The sequence below is a fragment of the Saccostrea echinata genome, unplaced genomic scaffold, assembly GCF_033153115.1.
Source record: "Saccostrea echinata isolate AGI-Se365-2 ecotype Australia unplaced genomic scaffold, CSIRO_AGI_Sech_v1 ptg000023l, whole genome shotgun sequence".
Lineage (NCBI taxonomy): Eukaryota > Metazoa > Mollusca > Bivalvia > Ostreida > Ostreidae > Saccostrea > Saccostrea echinata.
In genome coordinates, this window is record NW_026889772.1 from 11254104 (window position 1) to 11267006 (window position 12903).

Here is a 12903-nt window from a genome sequence, read left to right on the forward strand (position 1 = left end):
ACATTCACAGAATCAGAATTAGTAATTTTTACCAACGATAATTTTTCATAAGTTTTTCTTGATACATGTATATACTCAATCCAAACCCCACTTCCACTTCTAGAACTATTCCTTTTACGGTTTTACGTGCCTATCAAACATTTAAAAGATTTTCCGACACGTGATAATGACACAGAGAAATGCACATGCTGTTCGATTAATAATACTCGCAAAATCTAAAAATACTTGACCTAGACAAGAGAATCTAGAACGGAATTCCGAGAAAACGTATATTGCTTAAATATAACACCATAACATTGATATAATTTTAGAAAAGAATCAATACGATAACTTCTTTAAAAACTGCACGAGCAGAACATACCTTCCTGAAGGCGGAATGCTTTAGAAAACCAACAGCCTGAACAGGTTTTCTCCCATATCTCGGATCCCAAGCAAGGCCTTATATACTCGGAATCATCGACCAATAAAATCCGAGGAGACTACCAAGGTTTTATCCAACCAGAAATCAGCTTTCTTATATTCCCCATATGTGAAGTATTGAAAGCTGTTCACAACAGACTACTCAGCTTGTATACGTCATATAACTTTAGATCAGTTTAAAATTAGATCTATGTTTAAAAAAAAAAAACTGAAAACGATACAAATCAAAAACTTCAGATTAAAAAAAAATGGATGATCCAATGATCCTCCATAAACATCAAGTTAAAATACAGACATGTAGAGTTTAGCCTCAAATCATATGCAGATCTTTATTTCATTTTAAAAAATTCATGCTTGCATGCTGAAAGGAGTTTTAACTTCCTATGGAAATTGTAAATCATTGGGAATTTTAAAAGGGATTTAACTTTTGTTTGACCTATGTTGAACTTGAAGCATTTTATTTCTACAGTTTCATCCCCTACTTAATACATGTACATGTATGTTATTGCGATTTAAATTCAAGGCACATGATCTTGGTTAATCTATTCAAAGGTTGTAAGGTAGAACCAGTTTCATAAAAAAAAACAGAAAAAAGGAAATTGTTACTATCCGTTTCTTTTAAATATCTTGGACCAAAAATGTGATTGGACCATATCTATTTGATACATTAGGAACGTAGAGAAAAAATATTAAAAAGGCATTGCAGTTAAATAAATGTGGTATGAAATATCTGCAAACAGTCTGTTAAATTATAAAACATATTTTTACTATGAAAAAACTATGAAAAAAAACTTGATTCACATCTTACTGTGCACTAAATGCGTCAGATTTTACCATGATGACGCCATGGTGTAACGCGATCACTTCTGTGTTTATACATGTAACTTGCTTCGTCAAATTTAACTAATGAAAAAATTACACACAAATAAAAGTAAGTTTTTATGTAGTTTATTACTTTTTTAAAGAAAGAGGGCGCTTTTGATTGGCATTCGGCAGGAATCTGGGTGCACTTGAAAAGTGAAAATTTCATTGATCTGTCACATGAAATTTTAGCATTCTTTTGATGTAACAGGTTCCTGTGAATTAGGAAAGGGAACTATTTTCCCGATATTGTATTTTGAGTTGCTTAAAAAGAACTTGAAAATTAGCTAGATGAGTCATTTGGAACAAAATGTTACATTTTCAAACACGTTTTTCTAAAAATTTGCTACCTCTGGGTCATCTCTCCATGATTTTCAAACGTTATCTGTGTGCATTGTAATTCAAAGAAACTAACAAACATGTGTAAAAAATGGACAGAAGACCCAAAGACGATAAAATATGAACTTTTCCCGAAAAAAATTCCAATGTGTAAATGCGGTGTTCATTGTCGCTTTAAAAACAATGAAGTATGTATAGCGGTGATAGCTCAGTAGTGTGCGTCACCCGTCCAGTGCAATGAAAAAGAAATATTTTTGGTTCGATCCTCGCATGGAGCCTTAATATTTTTTGAATAAAAACAATCAATCTTTTGTCAGTTTAATTTTTTGTACTGATTTATTTTCAAATAGATAAATTCTGGTTCTGTTGTACCGAAAGCGAAAGCAATTCTTCCAACCTACTGATACTTTAATATATACATGTTTGTAATTGCATTTAACTAAACCCTATATGGTTAATATTCATGTGAAGTGTTACAAAGTTTTACAGTAATAATTAAGATAAGCGGACTGATATATTGAATTAGACAAAGTATTTCAAACTAAATGTAACATCTTCCCATATATGCGTAACTTTGTGAAGTATGTCCAGCTGTGGTCAGCAGACTAAATCGGAGACATTTAAACTATAAATGTTTCGTACGCCTTATTCCTGCAGATAACACGCCAAACACGCCCATCTTCTTTATACAGTTTAAAATCGAAAATAATGTTACTTTCTGTTATCATAGTATCATAGTATATCCTATAACCTTAGCTGTGATAAGTTTCTCAAATAAATCCATGCTTTACGTCTTGTGATATATCTTCATTACATGTATTTTCTATATACATCTTATATCACCTGTTGAAAAATCAGGTAATGTGTCTGTATCTAATTACAAGCGGCCTTTTTATGCCCCCGTATCGAAGATTCGGAGGTATATAGTTTATGCCCTGTCCGTCCGTCTGTCTGTCTGTCTGTTTATCTGTTCGTCCGCAAAAACTTTAACATTGCTCATAACTTTTGATTGGTTGGAGCTATGGCTTTCATATTTCACATGTGTATTCCTTGTGACAAAGCCTTTCTTTGGGTATCATCATATTTGACCTTTTGGCCTTGGAGATTGACCAAGTTTTACAAAATTTTACCCAACTTTAACCTTTGCCTTAACTTTTGAACAGTTAATGCTAGGGCTTTGATACTTCACATGTGTAATCCTTTTGACAAGACTTTCCTCTGGAGACCAGCAACTTTGACCCTTTGACCTTGATCTAGGAGTTTGTCCTACTTTTGAAAAACTTTAACCTTGGCCATAACTTTTGAACGGTTGGTGCCAGGGATTTCATAGTTCACATGTGTAATCCTTGTGACAAGACCTTCCTTTAGAAACCAACAATCATAGCCCATTGACCTTGACCTTGGAGTTTGACCTACTTTAGAAAAACTTTAACCGTGGCCATTACTTTTGAACAGTAATCCCTGTGACATTAGAACTTACTTTGGATACCAACAACTTTGACCCTTTGACCTTGACTTTAGAGTTTGACCTACTTTTGAAAAACTTTAACCTTGCCATATCTTTTGAACGGTTGATGCTAAGGCTTTCATACTTCACATGTATATTTTTTGTAAGAAGGCCTTTCCTTGGGCACCATTAATTTTGACCATTTGACCTTGATGTTTGACTTACTTTTGAAAAACTTTAACATTTTCTGTATCTTTTCAATGGTTGCTGCTAGGGTTTTCATCGTTCACAGATATATTCCTCGGGACAAGACCTTTCTTTGGGTACTAACATATTTGATTTGCATGTGAGAAAGTTCAACCTTCGCTATTAGTTGCCATACGGGGAATTAGTGTTTCACAAACACATCTTGTTTTTTTTTTTTTACTTGAAGTGATCTCTGCAAAATCTCTTTATAAAATACACATAGGATAAAGGCTTTTTAGATATTTTATACAAAGTTTTAAAGTAAGTACATGTATTCTAAAAAAGATCAACTGACTAACAGTCATCATGAACGATACATGTACAGTGTATAAATGAAATCGACATTACAAAAACAAACCTTAATATATTTACCAGGCACGTAGAACGTTAACGCGGGGGGGGGGGGGGGGCAGGGGCCCAGTCCCCCACTTTTCTCTAAGTACACTATTCTGCTATAGAAAATTTTCCTTTAAATGCAGCTGGTTGCGCCCCCCCCCCCCCCCCGGACACACACGCGTTTTGTTGTGTAAAGACGCGCGCTGGCGTCAGATTATCTTGGAAAAGTGCCCCCTCCCACTTTTTGTGTGTGTGTTTTTTTTGTTTTTGTTTTTGTTTTTTTTTTGTTACTTTAATTAACAATATTTTACTGAAAAATTCCTTAGACACAGTTGAAGTACACAATCAATATAATGTTTCTAAAAGGATCTTCTGCTTCAATACAAGTTTCCAGTCTCTGTCTATGTTATTTATCTTATTACTTCATGTCTACAGATTTAAACGTCCAAGGGGGGGGGGGGGTTGTTAGTATTAACCCAAAAGTCTTGCATGGGTCAGAAAAAAGAGTGTACAGCCGGCGAGAAGAACGTCATAGTGCGGCCTGTGTTGAGTAGACGGATTTTGTGCCGGCGGAATTATCATGGTCGGGGGACGAGTGTCGACGCACACGAAAACTACAATTATTCATGCTATTGGTGGCCTAACAGTAGAGAGGTATCAATATGATATTGTTGGACCAGTTCTTGTCTCAGATGTTGCAGGTGACAGAGGCATGGTTCTAGCACAAGATAATGCCCCCCTCCCCCGTCATAGCGCAACCCAACCCAACAATTTCTGGCAACCAACAACTTCTTCGCGTAATACCCTGGCCTGCGAAATATTCGGATCTGAATCCCATAGAACACATCTGGGACTTGGTTAAATGTAAAGTCAAAGCTCTCTCTCCTCCAAGCAACATCAACGATTTAGAAAGATCCAAAGAGCAGGTATGCCAGCAGATAGTTCAGCCTACTGTATTCAGATATACTAGTACATTGTATCGATGAAGAAACGATGTCTTGCAGTAATTAGAGCGAGAGGTGGTTATACTCAATACTGATTGTTTTATGTGAGATTTTATTCTGAGGGTACATTTTCTTGTTGATACTTTGCTTTAAAGTCTGTCGAATTGCTAATATGAAATTTATACAACATGAAACTGAAATAAGAATCATTAACTATGAATTAAAGAAATTACTTATTGTATGCATTTGTTCTTAAGAGGCAGTCTACCTAAATCCAAGCAATGGGTGGCATATCGCATGTCATGGCTTTTAATTATTTTTGACATGTAATCTAACTAAAGCAAGTGTTTACACATGGCGACATCAAATTTTTTTTCGTGTTCCTCTAGTACTATTTTTGGCAAATGCTTAATTTTGGATGCAAAAAGATCAGCATGATGGTTAAAAGTTTACTGCTTTTTAATTTTTTGAATATAATTTCATTCTAGTAGTAACTGCCATGTGTTCCGTAATGTGATCAATTCTTTTAAAAAAAAGTTTTTCTTCATGTCGTCCGCGTGGTGCAATAGTTGGAGCATTTGTCCTAATGTCACACCCTATATCTCAAAAACTATAAGAGGTATGGATTTGATATTTTGCACATATATTGCTTGGCACTTTGGCTTTTGTAAATTACCATGGTAACCGACCTCATGACCTTTGACCTAATTTTCAAAATAGTTCGTAGTGCCCATATACAGCATATTTTTGACATTTGACAAGAGGTAAGTCTGTGCTATTTAGCATGTGCACTTTGTCATAAGACGATGTGAAAAATACCAGCATTACAATCCACTTGACCTTGACCTTTGATCTACTTTGCAAAAAATATCTCGGACAGTTTAATTAACTTATTAGTTTTGAAATTTTAGAGGCAGGGTTTAGATAATCAGCATTTATACATGTTTATGAGCTCATGATAATGTACTTTGAAATCGTATGATTTTCAGTTGCCAGTCAAACTTATATTTAATAGCCATTCTCTGTAACCACTTAAACTTTTGTGGCACGCATAGTCACATTTTTTTTTTAAATTTGGCTAGAATTTCCACATCATAAACTACTCCCATTTTCATGATTTTTCTGTTAAGTCTAAGTTGTAATTACTGGAAATTTGGATTATCTCCCTTTACAAAATTGGTTTATTTCTCATATTTATATTTTGTGTCTGCTAAAATTATATGCCATTGTTAATAATACTTTTGAGAATTTCAAACAAATTAGTAAACGTCACAAAGGTGGCAACACACGACAAACTGTTTTACAGACTTTTTATTCATTTAAGGAGGATAAGATATGGTGTTCTAGTGATGAGAGGATTATGGAAAGAAATAAGCAATTTAATGTGTAACTGGGCTATCAAAATACTTATTGCATTAATATAAAAAATATTGTTAGATCATATGAATGTTGAGTAGTTACCACGGAAACGATGTCTAAAGTTGATTTTTACTGAAAAAATGCAATTTTTGGGAATGTTATTCAATGAAATGCGGCTACTTCAATTCATGTTACTCACAGAAATAAAAAGTATGACATCTGATTTTAAAAGTCATTTAAAAACATTGTTGGTATTCAGTCTATAAATATGAGAATTTTATGATTAAAAAGACAGACATTCATTTAAAAATTGAATTATCTCCCTTTGATAATTGTGAGCTCTTTAGTGTGAGAGATAAAAAAAATCATTGCACAAAGCTGGCTGATGATACAGGTATTCATAATTATGAATTACTACCACCAATCATTCGTCAGAATTGTAAACATAAATCAGGTGGTATTGCAGTTTTTGTCAAAAGTGAAATTTATAGATATGTTAAGGTCGTTGATACATCTAGTCAATGCATTTACTTATTCTCTGTTGAAAATATTATGCAACATGACACTTTATTTGGGGTTGTATATATTCCCCCAGAAAATAGTCCTTATAGTTCTGTTGATATGTTTGATGAAATTGTTAATAAGTTAGTTACAGTTGATAAAAATTACCAAGTGTGCCTACTTGGAGACTTTAATGCTCATACAGGGTCTCTTGCAGACTACATTATTGTAAATGACACTATTCTCGATAAATCTGCTGATTGATGAAGACTCCAGGAAGGATATGAACAGTTTAAATTCCTTATACGAACTCGGTATTCCAATAAAGAGGTATTCAAAGGACAAGCGTGTTGATAATTATGGAAATAAACTACTTGAAGTTTGTAAAAGCTTAGATATATATATTGCAAATCATGGTAGAATCGGTGATGATAGTTTTGTAGGTGCTGCAACCACAAGTAAAGATACCGTTATTGACTATGTTATTGTGTCTCCATCTTTATTTGATAGTATTTCTTCTTTCAAAATTTGTAATTTTGATCCTATGTTGAGTGATATGCATTGTCCTGTTATTGTGCACTTTGATACTGTGTTTATGACAAAAACAGATATAAATGAGCTTTCTTGTACATGTAAGTTTAAAGAAAATACTGTAGAAAATCAAGTTGTTTTAAAACCAAAGTGGAAAAGTAACAATGCACATGAATTTATTGAAAATTTAAGTGAAGAGAGTATAAATGAATTGCTTATGAATCTTGAGAATGTTGACATGAATCAAGTCGATATTGGTTTTGTAAATCAGGTTGTTACTAATTGTAATTCTATAATCAAGAATGCAGCAGAAGAGGCAGATATGTTTATTGTGACTAATAACAATGTGCAGAGGTCTGTAAGTTCTAAACTGTGTAAACCCTATTTCAACAAAGAATGTTATTTGAAACGTAAAGAGTATCACAAGTGTAGAAATCTCCATTGGAGACTTAAAAGAGCTGAGACAGAACAAAGTTTATTACAAAGTAGTAGAGACTATAAAAAAACTTTAGATAAACAGCTTAGAGAATATCAGAAAAAAATTATTAACAAACTGAGAAATTTACGTAGTACTGATGCGAAAGCATATTGGTCATTATTGAATAAATGTGACAGAAAGGGTAGTAAAAATGTTGGAAAAATTGCTCTTGATGTTTTCTATAATCATTTTAAGAATATGAATGCTTTAGATAATGATTCTGATGATGATGTCATCAGTTTCCTAATGTAACTGATTTTAATATTGAATTGAACCAAGCTATTACTGAAACGGAAGTGTTAAATGCTATAAAATCACTGAAAAACAACAAAGCATGTGGTGGGGATCTTATATTGAATGAATTCTTGAAAAATACAACTGCAAAATTAATGCCTGTATTTGTAAAAATTTTTAATTTTGTTTTCATGACTGGTATTGTGCCTGACAGTTGGTCGGAAGGTTATATTTGTCCAATATACAAAAACAAAGGAGATCCTAATGATGTAGATAATTATCGTGGTATTACCATTCTAAGCTGTTACGGAAAATTGTTCACTTGTATCTTAAATAATAGGTTGCATAAATATTTAGAAAACTCTGGCATGCTCTGTGAAGAACAAGCAGGGTTTAGAAAAGGCTATAGCACAACAGATCATATATTTAATCTTAAATGTTTGATTGATTTGTATTTACATAGAGGTAGAAAATTGTATTGTGCTTTTGTTGATTATCGTAAAGCATTTGACACTGTACGAAGGGCTTATTTATGGCAAAAAATGTTGAAACATTCTATAGATGGAAATATGTTAAAAATAATACAAAATATATACAGTAATGCAAAGTCTTGTGTAAGGCAAGGCAGTTCTTGTTCCAATTTTTTTATTTCAAATATTGGTGTACGTCAAGGTGAAAATTTATCACCTGTCCTGTTTGCCATTTTCCTTAATGATTTGGTTGAATTTATGTCACATGCCTATAATGGTCTTGTAGATATGAACACGGCAGCTCACTTATTAGATACTGACGAGATAACTGTTTATTTACGTTTGTATTTGTTGTTGTATGCTGATGATACACTTATTTTAGCAGAGTCAGCTGCTTAACTGCAAGCTTCTTTAAATGCAATGTACTTGTACTGTCAAACTTGGAAGATGCAAGTTAATTCTCTTAAAACAAAAGTTGTTATTTTTTCTCGCTCTAACATGAACACTGATAATTTACATTTTACTTATAATGGTGATAGACTAGAAATTGTTAGAAACTTTCAATATCTTGGAATAATTTTTTCTAGTAAAGGTACTTTTAATGACGCAAAGTCACATCTGGTACAACAAGCCAGAAAAGCTATGTATATTGTTCTTAGAAAATCCAGGAAATTAAATTTACCTATTGATATGCAACTGCAACTTTTTGACACCATGGTTGTACTTATTTTGCTGTATGGTGTAGAAGTATGGGGTTTTGAAAACTGCAGCATTTTAGAATCCTTTCATATGGAATTTTGTAAAAAAAAAAATTTGAAAGTTAAAAAGACTACTCCTCATTGTATTGTTTATGGAGAGCTGGGTAGAATACCACTTAGTATTTTAGTAAAGTCTAGAATGGCTGGTTTCTGGCAAAGGATTTTGTGTGGTAAAAATGAGAAAATTTCCTTCACATTGTACTCAATTTTGTATCAATTTAGCTCAAAAGGTTTTTACCATTCAAAATGGCTCATGGAAATTAAGAATATTTTACATGATTGTAATTTGGATCTAATGTGGAATGCTCAGTATGTTGATAAATCATGCAAAATTGGTGTGTTGGTTAAGAATACATTAAGAAATAAAATGCCTTAATTATAGAATGTACAAGTGTGATTTTGGTTTTGAAAATTATCTAAACATGTTACCAAATGATCTTAGATTATATTTATGTAAATTTCGTTGTGTCAGTCATAACTTGCCAATTGAAGCTGATAGATTTTATAGTATTGATAGATCTGAGAGACATTGTAACCTCTGCAATAACAATGAACTTGGTGATGAGTTTCATTATTTATTTAAGTGTCCTTTTTTTAAGAATGAAAGACAGAAATTTATACCTAGCAATATTTACACAAATCCAAACACAATATCTTTTTATAATTTGATGAATACTTCTGATATATACGAACTAATAGGTTTAGCTAAGTTTTGTAAAACTGTTCTTAAATTATTTCATGCCTGAACTTCCTGCAATGTAAACATTAAACGATTTTTTTTATACAACCGTCAGTACTGTCCATATCAAAGTTCTTTTTGTGGTTCATTATGTTAACTGTTCACATGTTGATTTGTTCAATTGTTAAACTCTTATTGTACTAACATACCCCATGTGGGGGCTTTAGTGAAAATAAAAGTTTCAAGTTTCAAGGAAGTTGTTTACATTTTCAACATATATCCTGGATTTCAAGTAAAATCAAGTGTTTTTCTCTGTTTATTTAATGTGCATACAAATTTTAACCTCTTTGTTTATTTCCTGGATGCAAAAGAATAATTTTAATGAGTAAACAATGGCGAAATGTACAAGACCACATGGTACAAGAAATCAGCTCTGTGCACATTCATGATATTGAAGCCTAAGCCTCAAGGTCTTAGGAGTTTCAAAATGGGGATAAAAAGATAAACTTAATATATCAGAATTATATTGAATTGGTTGTAAGAAGAGGTACAGTGTCTCAGTCAGAGTGCGTGATATATTACAATGAATAACAGCCTGGAAAGCCAGTGTTTCTTTTAAAAAACGAATGTGGAAAAAAACAAAACTGAATTATAATGTGAGAAAAGTTTGATTTTACCTAAATAATTAAAGTCTAGCTACATTTACATGATTGTACAAAACTGGAAGTTGAAAGTTGGATAAAAAATAGGCTTGGTAACAACAAAGTACAGGTGTATCAAGTTTATATTGAATGATGCGATGACGTAAGTTGATAATGTTGCTGAAGAAAGAATTTTCTTTAAGGGAAAGGTCTTTATCCAATAAAAAAAAAATTAAAAAAAATTGTTAAGGCCAATAATAAAAATGTTTTGTTTGATTCCTATCAACCAGTCAAAATTATACTTTCAATTTTTTTTTTTTTTTGGGGGGGGGGGGGAGGAGGCATAGAAATACAAATTGTCTGAATCATATTTAAAGTTAACGGTTTATCATTTCTCTGGAATAGGATACATTTAGATTGAACCTTGTAAGAGTAAAATTGATATTAAATCTGTCTAGCTGTATTTTATTAACAATGAAAGCATAAATTAATTTCTGACAATCAACCCCCCTTTCTACCAAAAGAAAAAAATCTAAAATTAAACAAAACAAGATGTGTTTGTGAAACACTATGCCCCCGTATGGCAGCTTATGTCGAAGGTTAAAGTTTCTCAAATGCAAGTCAAAATCCAGGCCAAAAGATAAAAAATGTTGATACCCAAAGAAAGATCTTGTCTCGAGGAAAACACCTGTGAAATTTGAAAGACCTAGATACAACTGTTCAAAAGTTATGGTGAAGGTTAAAGTTTTTAAAAAAAAAGTCAAACGTCAAGGTCAAGGTCAAAGTGGTTGGTATCCAAAGGAAGATCTCGTCAGAAGGATTACATATGTGAAGTATGAAAGCCCTAGCACCAACCATTCAAAAGTTATGGCCAAGGTTAAAGTTTTTCAAAAGTAGGCCAAACTCCTAGGTCAAGGTCAAAGGGTCAAAGTGGTTGGTATCCAAAGGAAGGTCTTGTCACAAGGATTACATATGTGAAGTATGAAAGCCCTAGCTCCAACCATTCAAAAGTTATGGCCAAGGTTAAAGTTTTTCAAAAGTAGGTCAAACTCCTAGGTCAATGTCAAAAGGGTCAAAGTGGTTGATATCCAGAGGAAGGTCTTGTCACAAGGAATACACATGTGAAGTTTGAAACCCTAAGCACCAACTGTTCAAAAGTTATGGCCAAGGTTAAAGTTTTTCAAAAGTAGGTCAAAGTCCAAGGTCAAGGTCAAAAGTTCAGAGTGGTTGGTATCCAAAAAAAGGCCTTGTCACAAAGAATACACATGTGAAGTTTGAAACCCCAAGCTCCAACTGTTCAGAAGTTATGGCCAAGGTTAAAGTCTCATAAAATTTTGCAAAAGTGGGTCAAAGTCCAAGGTCAAGGTCAAAAGGTCAAATATGATGGTACCCAAAGAAAGGTCTTGTCACAAGGAATACACATGTGAAATATGAAAGTCATAGCTCCAACCAATCAAAAGTTATGGGCAAGGTTAAAGTTGACAACAGACAGACAGACAAACAGACAAACAGACAAACAAACAGACAAACAGACAGACAGGACAAAAACAATATACCCCCGGGATCTTTCGATCCGGGGGCATAAAAAATCTATACCTCGGAATGGGGGCGGGTTGGGGTTAATCACTTATGAATGAATATGAATGAACCACTTCCTTTAATATTTATAAATAACGCTTCTTAACGTTTTACAAGGTATCAATGTTTTTTGTTTTGTTTTGTTTGTTTGTTTGTTTGTTTTTACAAATGCCTCGTACCAATTGATGTGGTTAAGTGCCTTTACATGGTTCCTGGAAGGGGTGGAGTAAGTCCTGGTCATTGGTTACTTTACTATATTCATTAAAAAAAATGAAAACCGTAGGAAGAAGGCAGGGACAGATTATTTATTTTCAACATTTTCAAGGACTAAACTTTAGAAATTATGTTTACATTACACACCATAAGGTGCACGATTCCATCAAGCTTACCAACCAACTCAAATTTAGCAACCGACATAAATTCAAGAAAGCACAAAAACAAATTATCCGAACAGGTCCAGCAGATTTTTACAACAGATAATTATTGATTAAACTTTGGGAAAAAGCATATTTATTATGTGTGAACTCATGCATATTTTGGTTGAAATATTTATCATCAATGTCTCTAAATTTTCAAGTTTTTAAGAATAATATTGCAAAGTAAAATGGATTTAGTCTTTTACTGTCAACTTCTCTGAAAAAAGTCACAGGAAAACATAATTTGACTGTCAATGGAAAAAAGCAGGCTGTTGAATAGGGTCAAAAATGTACATTTTAGAACAAGGACTTAGTCTACAAAAACAACAAAAGAGTGTTTTTATATGCATGTACACAGTTCTCTACGTGCAAGTCACTCAATAAGGTAAGTGTATAGGCTTTCAATATTTTGACTTGGCTACATTTTTTTCAATAAATGACCTTAAAAAAGAAACATTCTCATAGCATTTTCACATTATGCATCAAACTAGGTGAGAATTTAATTTATTTATCATGCAGTTTCAGTAAAATAAATTGTGTATAAAACAGGATACGCTTTCACAATATCCAAGTATAAATGCTATACTAACAAGCTAATTCAGGGAATTTGTGTCCCCTGCTTAAGGAAAAAAGAAGAGCATATATGGATTTAGAGGGGTGGTGGG

General features: G+C 33.0%; 1 protein-coding gene across 1 annotated transcript in view; it reads right to left on the reverse strand.

Annotated features, from left to right (window-relative positions):
* LOC133191195 (MAM and LDL-receptor class A domain-containing protein 1-like) overlaps window positions 1–425 on the reverse strand; it is a 74535-nt gene extending 74110 nt beyond the window's left edge. The window contains exon 1 of the mRNA XM_061326926.1: window positions 362–425. The gene's annotated coding sequence lies outside the window, so the exon portion shown is untranslated. The remainder of the gene's footprint in view (window positions 1–361) is intronic.
* Between the last annotated feature and the right edge of the window lie 12478 nt (window positions 426–12903).